The sequence below is a fragment of the Mytilus galloprovincialis genome, chromosome 13 (assembly GCF_965363235.1).
Source record: "Mytilus galloprovincialis chromosome 13, xbMytGall1.hap1.1, whole genome shotgun sequence".
NCBI lineage: Eukaryota > Metazoa > Mollusca > Bivalvia > Mytilida > Mytilidae > Mytilus > Mytilus galloprovincialis.
Window position 1 is genome coordinate 61,545,462 of NC_134850.1, and position 5,003 is coordinate 61,550,464.

Consider the following 5,003-nt stretch of genomic DNA (forward strand, 5'->3'; position numbering starts at 1 on the left):
ACTAAACGTCTAATTTACAGCAATCTAGTGAAATATATGGAAGAAATACATACTAACATAGCATGTTTATAATTTAATCAAATTGAAATAATTTGAATTGTGAATTAAGATGTAGTTTTGTAGTCTTTGAATATTTTGTAAGGATAATTTATAATATTCAGAACAATATTTAAAATGAAAATAAATCTTTTTTTTTTCTTTTCTTGTGTATTGTTTGAATTGTGCTCTTACCATCTGTAATAAATATTTACATGTTTTTCTAAATAAAATATTTTACCCTTTTTTATTGTCTGATGTGTGCTGTTTCTCCATTTCATTTTTGCCACGTTGTTTTGATCTAGGTACCTAACAATATTGACAAGGTAAACTGTCTCTCTCGTTTGATAGCTGTCTATTAGATGCATATCATGTCTTTATGTTTTGTTCGCACATCGTTGTCATTATAATGGAATTTGATGAGACTGTCATACAAGTGAAAGGTTTAGCTAGCTTTAAAACCAGGTTTAATCAATCTTTTTTCTACATAAGAAAATGCCTGTACCAAGTCAGGAATATGACACTTGTTACGAATGTTTTCACGAATGTTACCTACCTAATGAGACTTTTTACCTTTATTTGTGACATCTTTACCTAATGTGTCTGTTTGTTTTGTTCACGCATCATTATCAATTTAATTTTGATTTGATGCGACTGTCGTACAAGTGAGAGATTTAGTGCTATAAAACCAGGTTCAATCCACCATTTTCTACATTTGAAAATGCCTGTACCAAGTCATGAATATCACGGTGGGTATGGTTGTCCTGCGAGAGAACGTACTGTGCTGGTGATTTGGTCCTGACGGGTGCTGGTGGGTCCTGATTCTGTGCTGGTGGGTTTGTTTACATTGTATCAGAACGGCAATAAAACGACTGTTTTGTTGCTTAATTTTTCTCTGATGCGTCATAAGTACCATGCAAAGTATATTACAACAATATAAAATTGCAAAAGTCGTGCAAGTTCGTTAAACGGAATTGTCCTGACGATGTGCTGGTGATAAGAAAAACGGTCCTGGTTCTGTGCTCCTATGTCCTGGTTCTGTGCCTTTATATTTTAGTTAAAAGTGGCAAATATTCAGTCAAGATCATTGATGCTGTACTGTTATTGACTACTAGTAATTAACTGTTGTCTGCTTTCTTGAAATTGACATTGTTATGAATCTGTTTACTGTTATTATGAGAGAAAAGAAAACCTATTTTTTATTCTTTTTATAATTAACTGTGATTTTATTTATTGGCCTGTTAATGGAACCCTTCTTGCCCCCTTTTAAGATAAGAAAATATGTTTACGATTTTCGGGATTACGATCATTTTGCAAGATCGCCAAAATACGTTGTAATTTATGTATACAATACTTATATAAAGTAGATGATGTTGTATGTTTGTTGTCAATGGACAAATTTCCATAAGAAACCAAAGAAAGTATGTGTTAACAACCATACGTCATTGTACGACCTTCAACAATAACCCATAAAATAAAAATGTAAAAGGTTTTGTATAAAAATGGAGAGCAAAAATATAGAAGAAAGGACTTTCTGAGCGTTTGAATCATATGTCTTTAGCAGCTTAAAACACATTTGTTTGTGAAAAATTGAGTGCTGACTATAAGAATGACAATAGTATTGCGGGTTTGTTTGTTTGGGTTTTTTTTTTTTGGGGGGGGGATGGGGGATAAGTTAGAGCGAGGTTACAGTGAAAGTGTTAAGCTTGGAATAGTTTCCCGTCCGATTTAAAAGTTGTATTTTAAAAGAAAAATGTATCTTACAGCTATTAAGAATCACTTGTTGTATCTGTAAGATTTTTTCAACATATTTTTTTTGTCTGAACGGTTATCAGGTATTTTTTTCGAAAGTTCGATAGAACACTAAAAAAAATCACTATTTTATGAAAGGGCAGACTAGAATATGTCAGAGAATATGTCAGAGAATGAAGACGAGATAACCTAGAGAACATTAACAAAACTAAGATTTCTTAGCTTTTTCATTTCAAAATTCCAAAATAAATTAATATTTTTGATAAAGAATTACAGGGGAGGAAGTGAACAATGTGTCCTACTTTTCTATATTTAAATATTTTTATGAATAAAAAATCAAATGTGCCTTAATTATGATTGAAAATGAGTAAATGGAAAAACTACCAAACTAAAATACATTTTTATTTTAATATTGGTAATATCACTAAGCTTTTAAGTTTTGTGTGTCAAACACACCATCTCTGTAGTAATGACTCCTTATTAAGATATTTCACATCTCCATTTTTTTTCTGCATTTTTTTATATTGTGAATTCTTAGTATTATTATATTAAAATTTAGACTTAATTTATATTTAAAAAAACTGAATCTAAAGCCAGATAAATCAAACACTTTTGTTTCTATCTATCCGTTTTCAGGACTTTAACAATCAACGTAAACACGCCTGGAAAGTAAAATGCGTACTCGGCTGTCTGTAATCGACCATTTTTAGACACCCTCCTAAAAAACAAGCCGGGGTGGGGGTTCAGAGATGCAAATTAAGTACTTAGATCAATATTTTATATTTTCGTGTATGGTTTATCACCCCCTCCTGTGGCCTGTCAATTACGAAAATGTGCAAACTAGCTGCAATAGTATCAAAACAGCACAGACAATGAATATAGAGATATAATTTTGTACATATACATGTATCAAGGGGAAACTTCTTGCAAAGCATTATTATTTATAGTTCATTATTGTATTTAGTAGAAAAAGAGAATTTGGTGAAAATAAAATCACTATTTTTGTAGAAAATTCACAGACCTTTGTACAGAAATGTTTGTTATGTTTAGCATGGGATCAACACAAGGGTACATTATCCTTAAAAATCTATTCAAAAGTATTTGAAACTAACGTTTGCTTTGTTATTTGTGCCTTCAATTTCAAAAATTAAAATATCTCGTAACTTCATACTACCAATTGAGTATAAAACAAGTAAATAAGTTTAAAAAAGAAATTCTTAGATTAAACACCTAGATTTAACTTTAAAAAGTCATAACAGTTTAAAACAATACAAATATACACACACAAATAACTGGCTTAATTTCAACTGATTTTCAACCCGAATCGCTATAAGATCATATATAAGCTCAACTGTGTCGAGGGATCGTGTGAGGTTCATTCATTGTCTTGGCGTCCGTATTACAATGACCAAATGTTACCAAATGATTTTTTCAAGAGTGAATCTAGGAAAAACAATATTCATCAACAAACCAGACCACTGTCTGTTAAAATGTATTCGAGTTTTTAGTTACAGCCGATTCCATTGAGTATGTAGGCAAATGTTATATCTTTGGTTATCTTGCTTGTTAGCTAAACCTTGAAGTCATTGTTAGGTAAGGTCTATACCCTCCTTTCGAATTAGCCTGGTCCTACAGACAGAAAGATGTGTCATTTGTCGGACTAGTCTACTCTTAAAGTAGGGTAGTTTACATAACCTAACAATGACTTTTCTGTTCAGCAAAGATATTCCCTTTGTCTACACACTCATTGAAATCGGCTTTAATATTGCAAATGTTCAAGCAATTAGGGCAAAACTTACCGAGTAAAAAAATCAGAATGTCTATCACCTTGCACATTTCAGAAAATTCAGATCAGATAACGAAACTGGGTCCAGCAACATTTATAAGCAATTTAAGATTTTGACCCTCACAGTTTCCATTCACCACAAATATTCTCGTTACAACGAATCAAATACCAGTTGCAGCCTTTTGTTTATCTATTAATATATGTATACGGATAAAGTTATGAAAGGCAGCAGGGTCACCAGGGTGAGGAGTCCATGTCATCTGAAATAAATCCTAAGCATAGATCTAGAAAGCGGCAGATAATCATGGCATTAAAAAAACTCTCTTCTTTTCGACTTTTTTCGAACAAATTGACACATAAAATGAATTATATAGTATTATGGAATTTTTAACTTGTGTTCAATTCATTGGTTACACCTTTTACTAGGATAACAGTCCTGTCAAGTATGAGCTGGGTAAAATATTTCAGAAAAGAAGATGGAAATGTGAAAGTTTCCGTGCGTCAGGTGCAACAGCATACGAACAGCTAACATGTCTCGTCAGGGTGGAAGCTAAAAAGTCCAGGAAAATTTGATTTAAAACCTTTATTCGTTCCAACAAAGATATTGTGATTTTGTTGAGGATTTAATCATCTACGACAACAAAATTTCTTTTTTTTTAGAATTTACAGCTCTTCTATAAATATATGCAAAGCAAACCATTGATTAAATTGCTTGCTATGATTGTTTGGATGTTTGTAAACGACAGGTAAGTAGTCTGTTTACTATATACATTTGTACTACAATTTATTTGGAAAATATACATTAACTTCAATTCCTGTCAGTTTGTATTTGTCCAATCAAATCCCAGTATGTATTGAAACTCCGCCTACCTATTGTTTGAAAACATCCAAGCAAACATAGCAAGCAAGTCAATCAAAGTTTGTTTTTTTTGCATGCTTTTATAGAAGAGCTGTACTATATAATGCAAGGAAGCGTTTAAGTCTTTCGCCAAAAAATACTATCAATTTCTTTTTGTCCTATGTAAACTTACGTACCATTTCCTTCCAGTCATGATCATTAAATTGAACTGTAAAATATTGCTTGGTACCTTCTTAATTCCTTTATGAGTCTTATGTAAACATAATTATGACAATAACTGTTGTGAGAACAAGATTCACTGCACACTTTTAAAGTTCTGCTTCATCAAACATTAAAATGTGAACTTAAGTTTTGAGACTTTTTTAATCTACACGATTGGGATTTTTGTATATGAGAACATGGGTTATCTATTAGTTGAAAATGCGGCTTTGAACTAGCTTTCAGTACCTGCAAGCATTCGTTATTCAATAATGTGTGTCTTTGTGTTATTATTTTATGTAATAAATTGTTGTGTTGGTACACCACTGTAACAATGAAGGAGGAAATGAGGAGGGTTGGTTGGGTGGAAGT